This window comes from Panthera leo, chromosome E1, assembly GCF_018350215.1.
Source record: "Panthera leo isolate Ple1 chromosome E1, P.leo_Ple1_pat1.1, whole genome shotgun sequence".
Classification (NCBI taxonomy): domain Eukaryota; kingdom Metazoa; phylum Chordata; class Mammalia; order Carnivora; family Felidae; genus Panthera; species Panthera leo.
In genome coordinates this window covers 896,423-913,174 of record NC_056692.1, presented here as the reverse complement: position 1 = coordinate 913,174, position 16,752 = coordinate 896,423, and the positions used below count along the sequence as shown (strand labels likewise).

The 16,752-nt window shown below is 60.4% G+C and overlaps 1 long non-coding RNA gene and 1 other non-coding gene across 3 annotated transcripts in view; both read right to left on the bottom strand.

Annotated features, from left to right (window-relative positions):
* Positions 1–16,408, bottom strand: part of LOC122206480 — a 42,781-nt gene extending 26,373 nt beyond the window's left edge. The window contains exons 1-2 of one of the 2 annotated variants that reach the window (XR_006196475.1): positions 16,032–16,408; positions 5,208–5,298 (exon numbers count right to left, since the gene is read on the bottom strand). This is a non-coding gene — a long non-coding RNA (uncharacterized LOC122206480). The remainder of the gene's footprint in view (positions 1–5,207; positions 5,299–16,031) is intronic. The other variant, XR_006196476.1, reaches the window with a different exon arrangement.
* LOC122207433 lies at positions 8,822–8,927 on the bottom strand. The gene has a single exon (XR_006196849.1). It is a non-coding gene; the product is annotated as a U6 spliceosomal RNA (small nuclear RNA).
* Positions 16,409–16,752: the final 344 nt, after the last annotated feature.

Genomic DNA, 16,752 nt, shown 5'->3' with positions numbered 1-16,752 from the left:
CCACCAGCCCGGGTTCTGCTTCAGAAACCACACCGGAAAACAAAACCCCAGCTGACACCTGCTGTCTGTGAGAGGCAGAACGATACCACCACCTGCCCCCAGAGGCCCGCGGCCTAATCCCCCGGCGCCCAGGAGTGTGGCCTTCTACTTGGCTGGTGTGATTACACTTGGAAGCTGGCGGTGCGGAGACCGTCTGACTGTCCGGGAGGGCCCAGCGTCGCCACGCGGGAAGCGAGGGCTGGAGGACAGGGGCCCACCCAGGCCGAGGTCAGCGGGGAGGGGGCCGCCCCGCAGGCAGAACGGGGCCGGGAGCCCGCGAGAGCCCGCGAGAGCCCGCGAGAGCCCCTGCGAGAGCCCACGAGAGCCCCCGCGAGAGCCCACGAGAGCCCCCGCGAGCCGGAAAACACTGGGGCCGCCCTGCCCACACCTTGATTTTGGCCTGCCGACACGTGGGGCCTCTGGAACCACAAGGCGAGTTCACATGGTTCCAGACCACAAGCTGTGTGGTCACCTGTTAGGGCGGCACGAGGAGGGGAACGTCCACCCTCACGGGCCCCCGACAAGGCGGAGCCAGATCCCGGCCCACCCCCGGCTTCTTCAACCGCTGCCCGCAAAACGTCATCCCCAGGCTCTCGCTGACCCCGTGGTCCCCTCGGTAAACTCTGGTGCCCACGTTCGCGCGCCTCGTCACGTGGCGACCTCACGCCGTGGACGTGTGACCCCGTCAGGCCGGCTCAAGTCCAGGAAGGACTGGGGGTCTTGGCCTCCCTTGGTCCGAACGGCCCTCCTCTCACCTGCGTCCACCCCGTGACGGCCCCGTCACGCCGACAGCCACACGCCGAGTCCCCTCATCCCGCATGCGTGTGCTTGGGATTTAAGAGCCAAACGTAGGGGGCTCACGTTTCTTCTCCTCAACCTCAAACTTACTTTTCCTCCTCAATTCTGACCCATCTAAGTCACCTTGGAGCCTGACTTCCAGGGTGAGAAACCAAGCGGGCTCCCCTGCAGGGCCCCACACCCGCTGTGTCCCTTCAGACCACCCCCGTCCCCACCGGCCCGCTGAGGCTGGAGGCATGGCCCACACGGCCACCCCTTTCCTAATCCCCCCCAAAAACAAGCACAGCCCGAAGACAAAAAATAGGGGGTTTTCTGATGATACCTAGGAAGAAATACGGAGGAAGTAACCAGTACTAAACTTGAGGACGTGGAAGTGTTCCCAGAATCCCACAGGCCCACGCAGCGTGGCCCCTCTGAGACCATCGTGAGATGCCTGCGGGCGTCTCCCGGACTTTAAGCCCTGAAGATGCACGGAAGAGCCCCCCTCCGCCCCCGACGCCCCCACACCCCCGAAAGAGTCAGCCACTTTCCCTGAGCGAAGATGCCGCCTTACAGAGGAGGTCGGGGCCCCCCCGCCTCTGGCGGGCAGCTCGCACCCGCGTCCCCCGCACCGTGAGAGCCTGAGGTCACTAAGGTTCTGGTTAGTACAGGACGAGCCCTCTGCAAATCCCTTCACAGGCACTAAGCGCTCAGACACTTGGCATGACCCAAACCGCGGCTGGGATCGCCCTCGACTGACTAACACAAGTGCTCCCAGAACTGCCCAGAGCCAGATGAAGCCCTGCAGAACTTCATCCTGCTTCACCCCGTCCAGTCTGGCCGCTGAGGTTCAGCTCAGCCCAGGACGAGCCCCTCCTTCCCAGAGGATGGGGGAGGGGGCGGGCAGAGCGCAAAACCACGTCCCTATAACAACTACAAGACAACTCCACCTTCCCAGGGGCTCACGTCTTCAGTAGACACTTCTCCCAAGACACCCAGACGCACGAAAAGACGCTCAGCGCCACTGATCCTCAGGGAGATACACGTCACAACCACGAACCACCATGCGACGACGCCCGCGCCCGCCAGAGTGGCTAACATCAACACCGCGACCAACAGCAGGCGCCGGCGAGGATGCGGAGAAAGGGGAACCCCCGCGCACGGCTGGCCGGGGTGCAAACTGGGGCAGCTGCTCTGGAACGGGGTGGAGGAGCCTCAGAAAGGTGAAAACGGAACTACCCTACGACCCAGGAATCCCTCCCCTGGGTGTCTACTCCCCAAAATGAAAACATTAATTCAAAGATCCACGCACCCGATGTTTACAGCAGCACTATCTACAACGGCCGACACACACGCGTGCACGCACACACGCACGTGCACACGCCAGAAGGCTACTCGGCCATAGAAAGGATGAAGTCTTGCTGTGCCTTGCAAAGACGTGGATGGGCCTAGAGAATATGCTAAGTGAGATAAAGCAAACACAAACACCACGTGATTTCACTCAAACGTGGAATTTAAGAAACAAAACCAACGAGCACAGGAGAAGGGAGAGCGCGGCCAACCAAGAAACAGACGCTTGCCTGTGGGGACCACGCCGGCGGTTACCAGGGAGGGTGGTGGATGGAGCAGGGGACGGGGGCTGAGGACGCCCTCGTGGCGGGCGCCCGGTGCTGTTTGGAACCCCTGTGTCGCACGCCTGAAACTAACATAACACCGTATGTTAACTACGCCGGAACGAATAAATAAACACAAAACCCCTCTGAGTTTAAACACGCAAAAGACACATTCGCACATGATTTTTAAGCATCTTCGCCGCGAATTAAGAGAAGACACGCTAAGTGGAGGAAGCCAGACACCAGCGGTCAGACATGGGGGGGCTCCGTTTACATGAACTATTCACAACAGCTACGTCCTGGACCCGGAAAGCAGACTGGCGGTTGCTGGGGGCTGGCGGAGGGACAGGACGGAAGAATCAGTGGGTCCAGGATCTCCTTCTGGGGGAGACGGAACGTCTTGGAACCAGAGAGAGGTGACGGCTGCGTGATACCGTACGTTCACTGAACGCCATCGAATTGTTTGCTTTGAAACAGTTCGTATTATGTAATGTCACTTTTTTAAAAAAATTTTTAACGTTCATTTTTGAGAGAGAGAGAGAGACAGAGCGTGAGTGGGGGAGGGGCAGAGAGAGAGGGAGACACAGAGTCTGAAACAGGCTCCAGGCTCCGCGCCGTCAGCCCAGAGCCCAAGACGGGGCTCAAACCCACGAACCGTGAGATCGTGGCCTGAGCCGAAGTCGGATGCCCAACTGACTGTGAGCCCTGTGGGCACCCCTGGAACTTTAATTTTTTTTTATATTTTACTTTTAAATAATCTCTATTCCCAACGTGGGGCTCAAACTTAAAACCCTGAGGTCAGGAGTCACGTGCTCTATTGACTGAGCCCCCCCCGGGTGCCCCTATGCAATGTGACTTTTCACACAATATTTAAAAGTCTCGTCTCCACTTGGAACCCAACGACTCACCTTCATCTTTCCGACGCCACGCTGAAATGGGCAAAGCGGCAGGAGGCCGCGAGCTGGCGTCAGTGGGCCCGGCTCTGCCGCAGCAAATGCCCAGACCGGGGGCCCCGACGTACACCACAGAAGTCCACTTGTCACACTTCCGGATGCTAGAGGCCCACGATCAAGGTGCCAGGTTTGGAGCCTCCCGGCTGGCCATGCCACCGTGTGCCCGCATGGCGGCAGGCGGGAGGCGGGAGGCGGCCGTCTGGGGTCTCTCTCCTAGGGCACTAGGCCCATCACGGGGCCACGCCCTCGTGGCCCAATCACCTCCCCAAGGTCCCGCCTCCAAATGCCACCACGCTGGGGTCAGGCTTCCACAGGGGAAGAGGGTGGGGGCACGGACTCAGTCCCGGCAGAGCGTGAGGCAGACACGTGTGCACGGAGCCCCCTCCTGGGACAGACGGACGGAGTGTGCAGTGAAAGGAATGAACGTGTATGTGCGAACACACCTACTAAAAGCTCACGGTCCACCCGGGCAGCGGGCGGGGAGGCTTCTCAGGAGAGCCCAGGAAAGTCTCCAAGCTCAAGGCCGCAGGGCCCTGGAGCCGGGAAGGGCGGGGCCCGAGCAGCAGGCAGCGATCTGGGCCTCGGGCGAGGCGGTGGCAAGAGGTGCGGCAGACCGGCCGTGGGGGCTGAAGTGCAGGGGCCCACAGGGTCGGATCCGGGGACGCCGAGGGGGACTCGGAGGGGACGGCCGAAACAGGCAGCAGGCGCGGCCGCGAGACCAGAGAGAGAATCCGAGCACGGGTCACCCCGACCACCGCGGTGGGGACAGGCAGAGCCCCGCGCCCCGGGCCCGCCGCCAGGGCCCGAACTCGCTGGGCTTGAGCGGTGTTCACGGGACGCAGCGTCAGGGGCACACTTAGGCAAGACCAGGCGTGCGCACGGACAGCCGCCGCGGGGAAACAACACTCGTACTCGCGCTGCTTTCTGGTGCTTCCCGCTCTGGCGTCATCTGTGTCGTTAAAAAGAGAAAAAGATGCCACAGCCCACCGGCACGGTTGCACGCAGCCTGTGCCTCCACGGTGACTGCCCCACTCTCCACAGACGCCCCTCAGGGGCCCCCGGAGGCTGGGGGAGCGGGTAGGGGCGGGCAGGCGGCAGAAGCAGGGTTTCAGAGCCCCCGGGAACTCCCGCTCCCCCCAGTGGTGGACGCACACCCGGGACGGGGGTCCGTCACCCATCCGGCGCGAGGGGCCCACTCCACCTGTTCCCAGCAGACAGGGACGCACCTTGTGCAAATCGGAGACTAACGTCACGGCAGGAAAAAGGGCCAAAGGCTCCAAGCGGCGACTCCCAGGAAGACAAAGAATGTGCCAAGGACGCAGCTTGTTAACCTGAGCCCGTGCCCAACCCCCAGCCCAGCGCCCCGGAGCCGCCCGCCTGCAGGGGTGGGAGGACGAGGGCGGAGAGGAGACTCTGAGAAAAGACTTCTTAAATTATGAACGAGCGCCCCGGTAATCATCTTTGAGAGACACGAGAGGGCCTGATTCCTTTTTAATTACTTTGGGCGCTCGCCTGCCTCTCTGATGAAGTCCCCCAGCAGGGCCAGCGCCGCGGGGCTCCCGGGGGTGTGCACACGAAGACATGCTCAGCCCCCCCCCACGGAGAGCAGAGGGACGCGGGGTAACGTGACAGTGCGGACTCACAGGGACGAGGATGCCAGTGTTTGGAGGGCGGGAAGGGGCACCTATGGACACGCGTCAAGACTGAACTGCTCGCGCTCTGACCCGCCATTTCCACACGTGCATATTTCTTGAAGGAAACACCTGGAAAGTGTGCCGGAAGGGGAAAGGCCGACAAGAGGGTCGCGGCCGCCACGATCACTCACCTCCGCTCGCGGGGTACCGGGCGTGGACGCAGCAGGTGAGGGCCTGGCTCTGGTCACCGCCGGCGTCCCCCGTGCGGGATGCGTGTCGTCCCTGCTGGGGGGGGGGAGGGACGATGCCTCAGGCCCTTCCCACGGCGCCACAGGCCTGCGCTTAGGACAGCGCGTGACCCCGCGACCGCCTCCCGCAGACACGTCTGGAAGCGTTCACGGAAGCAGTGAGTGCCTGTTGGGTTTCTACCGTGCGCCAGGCGCCGTGCCAGGCGCCGGACGCAGAGCTGATTAAAACAGACAAAAGCCTTTGTCTTTGAGGCGCCGGCGACCCGGGAAGCGGGACCGCAGGGCGAGCGGGCTGGACGGCAGCAGCGTCAGGCACGATGACGGCTCTGCACCCACCCTTGCCAACGCAGGGCAGGGCACCCGCTGGGCCCTCCTGCGGCCTGTGCGGCCCGGGGGCCGGGCTCCCGGTTTGCGGGCCAGCCCCCCGGGGCCGGTGCACAGCCGCCCGGCAGAAATGTCTGCTGACCACGCGGACGGGCACCAGAAAGTAAAAAGACGAGGCCACGGAACGACACGTTTCCTCCTCCCCTAGGGTGCAAGTGTCCTGTATGTTTTTATGACACAAGTGACGTCCTTGAAACCCCGCAACAATTTAGAGGCACCACTGGTGAGACTCCCCCCCCCCCCCCGCCACCGCGAGGTCCCACCCTTGAGAAGGGGTTCTTGACCCGTGCTCGGGCTGCTTCCCCTCGACAGGCGTCCCCAGTCGCTCTGCCGCGACTCCTCCACTCACTCTACACGCTCCTCAAAGGCACAAGTGCTCTGTCTTCCCTCTGATCGCCGTCCGATGCCCGCGTCAGCCCCCCGAGGACACGACCTTCACAGCTGAGCTTCCCTGCGCACAGCTGACGCTAAGTCTGGGCACGGAGATGAGGACCGTTTTCCCACCAAGGAGCGACCACAGATACGCCCGGCTCCCCCTCCCGCGCGCCCACCCCGCCACCCTCCTCCCCCGAGTCGGCCCCTTTTGTGCCCTTGGCATTCTAGAGCTCTGGTCCAGAAGACCCGTTTCTGTATCTCACGGGTCTGGGGGCCAGGACTCGGGAGGATGGTCTAGGCCTCGCAAGAGGACCCATCAAAGCTGAGGTCCTCGCCCGGCTGCACCCCCGGCCGAGACTGGGGCCTCCGGGCCCCCAGGGTGCCGGAGTCCCTGCGAGTCCACAAGACGCGGGACACGCGCTTGCTGAAGGTAAGACAGCACGAGCAAATCAAGGAGGCACTGGTTGTGCCTTTGTGTCCACTCGCGTTCTTAAAGTTACTGCTTCATTAAGACTCCCAGCCTTCAGCAACGGTTTGTCACCTGGAAACACTGACATACCTGACTCGTGGGAGGAGGCAGGAGGCTTAGCAAGAGCCACCTGGGCCTCCCCTCTACGCGGGTCGACGTGGGGTGAGGGGGGTGGACACGGGTAAGGGGGGCGGGTGGATGTGGGGTGAGGGGGGTGGACGCGGGTAAGGGGGGCGGGTGGACGTGGGGTAAGAGGGGGGTGGATGCCAGATAACTGCGGTAAGAGGGGCGGGTAGACCTGGGGTAAGGGGGGAGGGAGGCAGGTGGACGTGGGATAACTCGGGGGGGGTGGATGGATATGGAGTAAGGGGGGGCAGGTGGACACAGGATAACGGGGTGGGGGGAGGCGGGTGGACGCGGGGTAACAGGAGGCAGCACGGCGGACACCACACCTGAGGTTGTACGTGGAGACAGGTGCAGCCCAGGAATCAGAGCTCCCCTCACGGCCCTAGGCGGGGCCTCAGAAACTTCACCCAGAAATGGAAACGGGACACAGCGCTGAGAGCAGGGTGGCCGTGATTACACCCAGAATACGTGGCCCAACCGCTGGACGAAAACCTCGCAGCCAGGTACACGGATCTGGGTGAAACTTCGGCGAGTCAACCCCAAGGAAAGTTCACAGCCCCTGCGCTGTTACCTATGGCTGCATACACGTTACACACGCTGCCCCGAAACAGAGCCACTCACGACAACGAAAACTCGTTATCTTCCAGCCCGTGCAGGCTAGGGATCCAACCGCAGCTTACCGGGGGGTCCCGGCTCGGGTCTCTCACGAGGGCACAGCCAAGACGGGCCCCAGAGCTGCATCATCTGAAGCCTCGCCTGGGGCCGGAGGGTCGGCATCCTGGACGGCTCCCTCACCGCCCGGGCTCTCCGGAGGCTGCCTGGGTGTCGTCGCAACGCGAGAACAACGAGGAAACTGCAATGCCTCGTAGGACCTAATATCGGAAGTCGTGCACGGTCACGCTCGCCGTATTCTGTTCGTTAGAACAAAGTCACTAAGCCCAACCCGCGCTCAAGGGAAGTGGAATTAAGCGCAAGGTGGTATGCCCAAACATCGGTAGGTAGACTATAAATCCGCCCCATTCCAGAAAAACAGACCTCCACGTCTGGGGCCCAGGGGTCCCGCGGCTCTAAAAGCAACTCTTTGTGACCGGTCTAGTGCAAATTCCGCCATTAACAAGCACTCCTCATACTCGCAGAGCACAAGTGCAACTGTGCACGGCTTACTCTGAATACAAATACAAATCACCTCGATATAACTGTCAACCAGAACACCAGATAAGGGGGCAAAACCCTGCAACGTAAAACAGAAGGAATCAGATCGTTAAAGAGAAAAGCTGACTCCTAAGGGATTAGAAATAATTCTGAAAACAGGAGATGAAAAACCACCACCAACAACCCTAATTAGTATCTTCAGGGAGAATCCAGGAGACATAGCATCTTGTATAAAATAAAACGATTCTACAATATTTAAGCACTCAGAGAACATGAAAGAACCCTTAGAGGTTAAAAATATATGGCCAAAAGTATTTTTAAAACATGTAAAAAAGCTGTTAAAAAGTCAAATCCAATAGCCCGGAAAACATTACCAAAAGAAAAGAGACAGCGGGGCGCCTGGCGGGCTCAGTCAGTGGAGCGTGTGACTCTTGATCTCGGGGCCGTGGGCTCGAGCCCCACGCTGGGTGTCGAGACCACTTAAAGTTAGATAAAAATTAACAAGAGAAAGTGACAGAAAGGTGAGAGGAGAAAATAAGAGGCAAACCAAAGAAGTCTGGGAGGCCCTGCAAACGCAGGGTAACCAGCAGGGCTCCGAGAAGACGGAGGGAGAAGATACCTTTTCAAGAAAGCCAGGGAATTTATCAGATTTGGACGACACGACTCTACTGAAAGTTCACCAGGTTTTCAAGCGTAATCGATGAAAACAAGAACACTCCATAAACGGTTCGCTGGGAGGTCTCAAAGCACCAAGGACAGGGGGCGTCTGGCGGGCTCAGCGGGTGAAGCATCTGGCTCTTGGTTTCGCCTCAGGTCATGATCTCACCGCTTGCGAGTTCAATCCCTGCGCCGGGCTCTGTGCGGACGACGCGGAGCCTGCTTGGGATCCTCTCTCCTCTCTCTCTCTGCCCCTCCCCCACCCGTGCTGTCTCTGTCTCTCTCAAAATAAATAATAAACTTAAAAAGAAAATCAAGGGTAAGGAGAACGCCCTTTGACATAAAGCAGAAGTTGGCAAACCATCTGTTTTTGTGAATGAAGTTGTCAGGCTTTTGTGAGAGGGAACGCTTCACCAATCTGCACGTCATCCTTGCACGGGGCCATGCTAACCTTCTCTGCGTCCTTCTGATTCTATTACACGTGCTGCCCAAGCATGCACTTTGTCAATAAAGTTTTACTGGAACACAGCCACGGCTGCTTTCGTGCTACCACAGCAGAATTAAGCAGTCACAACAGAAGCCATTCAGCCCACAAAGTCTAAAATATTTCTCATCTGGCCCTTGACAGAAAAAAATTGCCGGCCTTTGCTCCGGAGGGAAAGCTTCCAGAAAAAGACTGCAAAACAGACAACAATTCACTCACAATAGAACAAATCAAGCCGGCACCAGGAACGTTTTGCAGCCTCGCTGAAGGCCAGAAGACAATGGGAAGATACCATCAAGGCACAGAAGGGAAAATCGCGTTTGTCCTAAAACTCTACGCTCATCTGGGCTATCCACACCGCCCGGCCCGTCCACACCATCCACGCTATCGAATGCTAGGAGAACGTCAGGGCACCTTCGAGTGCTAATGGATGCCAAAGACTCCCCTCCCGTGTACCTTCTTAGGGAGCCAATTGAGGACGTGCTCCGGACAAACGAGGGAGTAAATCACTCAACAGAAGACAGTCCCTGCACAAAGCAGCGTGACAGGCCTGGAAAGCACTCAGTGAAGACTGGAGCCAGAAGGCGGACATGTGGGGAGGGGAGAACCCGGGAGATGTGCCTCTAGCCTGGAGAATCTGGAAACGTCGAGGAGGGGATGGGGTGCTGGGGGGTGGGACAAAACAGGCAGCGCAACGGCCGTCGGTGGAGCTTCTCGAGACACAAGGGGCCTCGACCCTAAGCTCGTCTGCTGCCAGAGGGACTTGACCGGAGGATAAGTCCACTTCCCTGGGAGGGAGGACGCTTCACTGGTGTTTGGTCCAAAGTCCACTTACTCTAGAGACAAGTTTCAGAGCCACCAAGACAGGTTTCATGACAGTTGTTTTAAATAACAATTTTCCTTGTTATCAAACTTCCATTTTCCAAGTGAGGAAATGGGAATCAGAGAGGTTAAGTCACACGGTCAAGGTCACAAGATCGGAATCAGACTCAAGATTCAGAGCCAGGATTCGAACCCAGAAATGTCAGGCTTCAAAGCGTGGCTCCAAATTTTCCCTCCTCCCCCTTCTTTCCCAGGGAGGAGGGGCCGGTTGCTGGCAGGTGTTCACCAAGTGGGCCAAGGCCCCCAGCTCCTGCTGGGTTCCCGAGTCCCCGCTTCCAGTGGACAGACTTGACTGGCCCAGCACAGACCGACTCCACCCCGGAGGGCCAAGCGGCTCTCGCCGGGGGCAGCAGAGGCTGTGGGGTGCCACCGAGTCAGGAGGGCAGTTCCTGGGGAGACAGAGGGCGTACGGGCAGGAAGGCCGTCCCGAGAGGGCCTGTCACGAGGGTAAAGGTGCATCAGGCAGGATTGGTCGACTTCATACGGCCGTGTTCACCAGCGTCTACGGCCGAGCAGAGCTTCACGACTTTTCAGCAGACGGGCTCTGGCTCCCCACCCCGAGCAAGGTCCCGCAGCTCAAGAGCAGAAAACAGAAACGCATTTCCTTCTTCCCGGGCTCGGGCGTGGGGTGATTACTTGGCAAACGGCCCCGTCACATTTGGTCATCTCGGACATTTCTCCTACCCACCAGCTCCTCTTCCCGAACGGATCCAGAGACATTCCTCAAAATGTTCTGCTCAAACAAGCGTGTGACAAGACAGCTTGTCAGGTTGTCTCTTTCTTGCCAAAACAAGGCCACGACGCTCAGGTCCAGTCCTTCCTTCGTTTAGAAACGATGTGATAATGGCGTGCTGGCTTAATTTTCCGAGAAATGAGATGCTCCTTGGCTGGCGACGCTCCCGCAGCCCCACGAGGACGCATCATTATCTCCTTCGAGTCGTTCCCGTGGGAGTCCCCTCATTCATTTAAGATATAGACGAGGGCTGTTCAAACAGGGAGCTTACGAGGTCAAATCCTGCCGTGTCACCGAAGCGTAGTCGTGGCGCTGGGGCCGAAGACCAGCTCCAGCAACCAGGGGTTCCCGAAGGAAGAACGGCGTCGGTGAAACTAAAACACAACTAAAATAAAAAACTAACACTAAAATACAAATGGACACAGACAACAGAAGCGGGTTGAACTGACCCATTTACTGTTGTAAACGTGGCATTACGTTTGCTAGTGATTTCCTTGTAACGTACGTCATCTATGTTTTTCTAACATTACCTAGCTTTGAAAACGTTCCTACATGTAATCAACCTTTAAGAAGTAACATGGCGATTTTCCCCTAGTTCTCCCGCATACCCTTTGATTGTTGATTAATTTCTTACATTATTCCATGACGCATCTGCGTTTATCTATAATCTATGCAGCATTTGCTTTGCTGTTCTCGTGAAAGGCCCTCCGTTTCTCAACACCTCAAGTGGAACAGTGACAGGGACGTGACCTCCCAACCACATGAGGCCAGAAGAACAATGTGTCTGCCTCGGTCCGAGGTGCCAGGAAGGGGCCAAAAAAGCCTTAGAAACCCACGCTTCATACGTTCTCAGAGAGACAACGCACCTAGGAAGCAATGAACCATTCTGTAGCTTAACCAACTAGGTTCAGTCATCCTCTGGAATGCCTCCGGGGGGCCAGGTGGGCCTAGGGGTTGAAGTCACCTGTGCCCAGAGGTACACTCCTTAGTTGCCGGAGTGGGGCTTTCAAATCCATATGTCTCTCCTTTACAGGCCCTCTTGCTGGCAAAGGCGCGAGGCTATCCTTCCTGTAAGTAGAGGAGTCTCCGTAGAGGATGGCGAGGGCGAAACGTAAGGCCGCGCAATTTCTTGCGGAGCCTTATCTTCTTCCCTAGTGGTTCTTTTCCCAGGGGGCCTGCCGAGGGCAATTCCCCAACAGACAATACCCCCGGTAGTTTTAAGGCCAAATTACCTAAAAGCGAGAGGACAAGAAGCTTCCCTGCCGGCAGGCCGCCCTGCAGTCACCAACCCGTCCACAGCCCGGGCCCTGCCACTCAGGCCGGGACAGCTCGGCTTCCAGCACACTGGGGCAGTTTTGCCGGGCGCGTCCCACACACTCACTGCCAAGTGCCCCTCCACGGGGAGCGCGAGCAGCCAGCAGTGCCTGGCAGGCTGGTTTTCCAGGGACACTGGCATTAAGGGAGATCAGCTCCGTCCGTGACGAGCCCCTGGCCAAAATGACTACCTATCCGCTCCGACACCGGCAAGTCCCGGCACACCCGATCACACGTGCATGGAAGCACCACGCACGCCTGCACTCCTCCCTGCATCCCCGCACGCACACCTGCACTCGCGCCTGCACCCCTGCACGCACACTCACGCACACCTGCACCCCTGCACGCGCACTCACATGCCTGCACACGAATCACACACACGCACGTGTTACACAAAGGGCGTTACGTAAAGCACGGGGTCTCAACTAATCATCAGATGTTGTACCTCCAAGATGCCACGAACCTTCCAGAACAAAAGAACACCGGACAAGAGCTTCTTTTCCTTCCTTTCCTCACAGAGACCCTAACAGCTCCATGGGAAGGGGGGTCGCTACGGATGGGCTCTAATTAAATCCCGTGGGTCAGGGTACAGGAGGGGCACCTCCACGCCCTTCCCCCGGGTCCCTGACTGCACGCTGACTTCCGGCCGTCCCCATGCGGAGGTGCTGGCCCGCTGCAGGCAGCAGGGCCGCGGGCCCCACGGCCCCTTCCCTTCCAGCCTCAGACCGCGAGACCAGCAGGAGGGTGACCATGCCCCGCAAGGCGCGCCGGGAGCCAGACAGGTACAGATGGGACTCCGTGAGACTACTGCAGCAGGGAGAGCGGTCGCTCCGTCCCCGACGTCCAGGAGACTCTCCAGCTGGACGCTGCAGGGAGAGCCGACGCCCCAGAGAAAGGAGAGGCCGCTGCAGACAGACCGAGCGCGAGAAGTGTGGGAGCAAGGAAGGCGGGGCGTGTCGGGGCCGCTGGGCTGGACAGGTACGAGGGCTCGGTGTCAGGTGAGGAATTCGGGCTTCGTGGCCCGGCAGTGGGAGGTTTTCGCACAAACGAGGGACAGTTTTCATCCTGGGGGAAGCTCAGACTGGTAGCAAAGTGCGGACGCTGAGGCGGCAGTCAGGAGCAATGGTGTCCTGTTCTAAGGCAGGGACAGCGGGAGCAGGGACAGGAGGTGGTGCAGGGACTCGAGGAACAGGGCTCCGATGCTCCGGGGCTCAGCGCGGACCGGCTCTCCTCGAGGGGAGGCGAGGGGCTGGGAGGGTCCTGGGGTTGGACCGCTGAGGCCCGGCTGATGGCACACCTCCAGGAGAGGGGCAGGCACACAGGTGTGCACCGGGCACACGCACTCCTCAGCCAGCAGGCATCGGGCCCCACTCTGCTCCTCCCCTTACACCCCGTCCACGACTTAGACAACAGCAGTAGTGAAATGGGGCCCACGTGATTTGTGAGCAGCACTCCGCATCTGGTAAGAAATTTCCATACCCAGACGGCTCTGTGAGTTGGTCAGTGGAGGCTCAGAGAGGGCGAGCAACGTGGCTACTGTCACACAGCCAGGAAGTGAGAGCGTGGCCCTCGCCCCCTGAGCTGTGCGTGGTGGGCTGGAACGCAGCCGGGAGACCAGCCTGTTCGGCGCCTCGTCACCCTCCGTCCCGACAGCCCGTGCCGAAGCCACTGTCATATTTCTTTCCTCCAGAAAGCGGCACAGCCAGAGAGATTATTTTGACATATTTCCTGAAGACGCTGTTTCTAGAGCACTTGCCTGATAAAAATGATATATTTATTCGGGACCGCCAAGAGCTTGCTGAAATGAGGAATTTATCTGCATAGCTTTTGTTATTAAAGTGATTCTTCTTGTTTATTTCCTCCTAAGCTACTGATTCCATCTATAATACATGAGTTTCAGGTAATAGAAATTTTTCACGCAAGTAAATATTTTAATAACAACCTCACGGCCTCGACTCAGAGCGTTCCTGGCAACAGCCTGCACACGAGAAAGCTGTGCCCTGGGGCCCAGGGGCCTGGGTTCTGGTCTCCTCTCTGCATCTGTGACCTGGGACAGAACCCAGCTGTCTCTGGGCCTCAGTTTCCTTATGGGCAAAGCACGGGAGCTACCACGAGCCCCCGACTCACAGGGGCCACCGTCAAGATCAGACGTGAGGACGGCTCCGAAGGGAGGCTGCAGGCTTGGCGACACGCGGGCCTCGCAAGCTTGGGGTATCGGCTGTGGCTTGACCGAAACAACGCGCTCCTCTCCGAAGGCAGTGGGGTCTAGCAAGGCTGAGCAGTGGGGAAGCAAAGGCAGTGAGGCTGACCCTCCGAGGCTGTCAGGGACAAGGCCGGGCGGCCAGGGCCGCCGTCCCCGACGCGGGCCTGCCAGCTCGGTATACGGGGCTGGCCTTACGGGTCAGGGCCTGGAAGGGCACACAGCACTCGCACTCACACCCTACTGCCCACATCTGGCCACAGGGGCACCCGGCTCTGCCGGTCGTGGCAAGGCCGGGAAACATAGCTTCTAGCCTGGGGGCCACAGCCCAGCTAGCGCTTGGGAGGGGGGAACAGACGCCGGGGGACACTCAGCATCACGGGGCGGATGACCGCTCGGGACGGTGGCCACAGAGACACAAGGGTCCCCGAGGTCTCCGGGAGAAGCAGGCAACCGATCAGGTGCGTTCAGGCCCGCGCCCATGTTGCCGCTCACACCTGCACGCCTGCAAACAGACTGGCTCGGCCAGGCAAGTACGTGGGCGATGGGGCCCGACCCTGACTTTCGGGGCAGAGCGGACGGTGACGTGATCCGGGGCACAGTGGTGAGGCCGGGGAGGCAGGGCAGGTCCCGTACCAGCTTCACCTCCCGGCCCTGGACGGCAGCAACAGGAGGGCGGTCTGAGGCCCACGAGGTGGGCGCGGTCCCAGCAGGCCGGGCCTGGGAGATCACGCCGCCAGGACCCGGCTCCCGTCGAGCCCGGGGCGGCCGTTGGCGGCTCCTTCCCCAAACCGGGCTGCTCCCCTTCTTCACCCCCACCCAAGGGTGCCAGCCCCTTCCCCGCCTGAAGGCCACGCCCTCCCGCAACAGCGTTCTGTCTGAACCGTGCCCGTGTCCCGGACAGGCTGACCCTCCGCGGCGACCACGTCCCGAGCCGTGACCCCACCACGTGTCTCCCAAACCCACGGCGGCGTCTGGGCCCCGACCCGGGAGAGCCCGCAGGAGCACCCCCAGGGCGGCGGGAAAGCGGAGTGTGAAGTGACAGCAGGGGGGCAGGCTCACGAGGCTGAGCATCACAGCGGCCGAGGCCACGTCCCTGCAGACGGGCGACCACGGAAGGGCCCCCGCCTCCCTCCTCACCCTCCACGCGCCGCCCACCACACGTTAGCACTCACGCGTGGTCCCGTCAACTCGTTCACTATTATTTGTCCAAACCACTTTTCCCCTCGTTACTTCCTGCCCAGAGCGCCAGATTACACGAATTCGGGGCGCGGATGTCACGGAACCCAGCGGTGCCCAGAAGGGAGAGAGCCGGCCTACTCACTAGGACGCGTTCGTTCAGCTCTAGGAAGAGCCAACGGCCCACATCGATGTGTTCCAGCTGCCTCGCGACACTGGGCTGCTGGGGTCACACCACAGTGCCCCCCCCCACCCCCCAGTTCTGACTGCAGGAAACCAGCACTCGTCAAGGTGTCAGGACAACCCACTGACCAAACTGCTCACTGGGACCCACACATCTGCAGCCTGGGAGGCCTGGGTCCCCTGGGAAGGAAAGTCACCCTGGTCGGGCACTTCCGGGCAACAGGCTGTGCTCGGTGTCGTCCTCACCTGGATGGTGCCCTGCCCTACCCACCTGTGTTTCCCGGCACACCCAGAGCCATCCTTCCAAACCCTCCTCTCCCGCCACAGGGCCTTTGCACAAGCTCTTGTCTGCCTGGAAGCCCCTTCCTACCCCTGTTCATCTTGCTGCCCCTCCTTCAGCCGAAGCCCCAGTTCACTCTGAGAAAAACCCCAAGTCCTACAAGGCTTCCGGGTGGAACCACCCCACAACATGCACGTCCTACCGGGGACACCCTGACATCCACGATTAGGACAGACCCACAGGTATAAACGGCACAAAGTGGGGGGGAGCGGGACGCGGTCCCTCCCCGCGCGGCTCTGCCCCAGCACCCCCGCCCCCAACGTCCCCCGGCCCACCTCCCCCGGCCCACCTCCGGGCTCGGTGCTGGCGCTTCCCGCTGGCTTCACCGGAGTCGGCCAAACTCCTCCTGCTGCTGCTGCTGCTGCTGCTGCTGCAGACGCGGTGCCAACGTCACCGGCTCCGAGAGGCCCCGACGGTGCGGCGGCCGGCCTCCGTCACCGGCTGTCCCAGCCCGCGACCACAGAGGTCACCGGCCCCGGCACCGCACACAGCCCCGCACGTGCACACGGACCTCCTGCCGCCCCGACCGGCACGTCCAGGTCCGGGGTGACCGGCCGGACGCCTGGCCGGCCCGGGGGACTCCCGCTGCTGCTCTGCGCCGGCGCCGGGCTCCTCTACCCCCCCACACACACGGGAGGGACCCACGGAGAGACGACACGACCGCCGTTTCCGCGTCTCCTGCGATAACCTGACAGGCCTCTCGCTCGGATTGGCCGGCTCGGGTCACGTGTCCCTGCCCACCCAGAAGTCCGGGGCAGGGAATTCTCGGATTGGCCGGCTAGGGTCACGTGTCCCCGACCGCCCAATCACTAAGGTCCTGGTGAGAAACACTCAGATTGGCCGGCTTGGGTCACATGCTCAGCCCGACTGAGCGCGTGCTGCCGCAGAGCCGTGTGGAGCAGTCGAAGGTTAGATGCTTGTTCGGGATCCGAGGGCGGCCGGGGGGGGGGGGGGGGGGGGGGGGGGGGGGGGGGGGGGGCGCCGTGGCGGGGGTGGGGGGGACGGCGGCC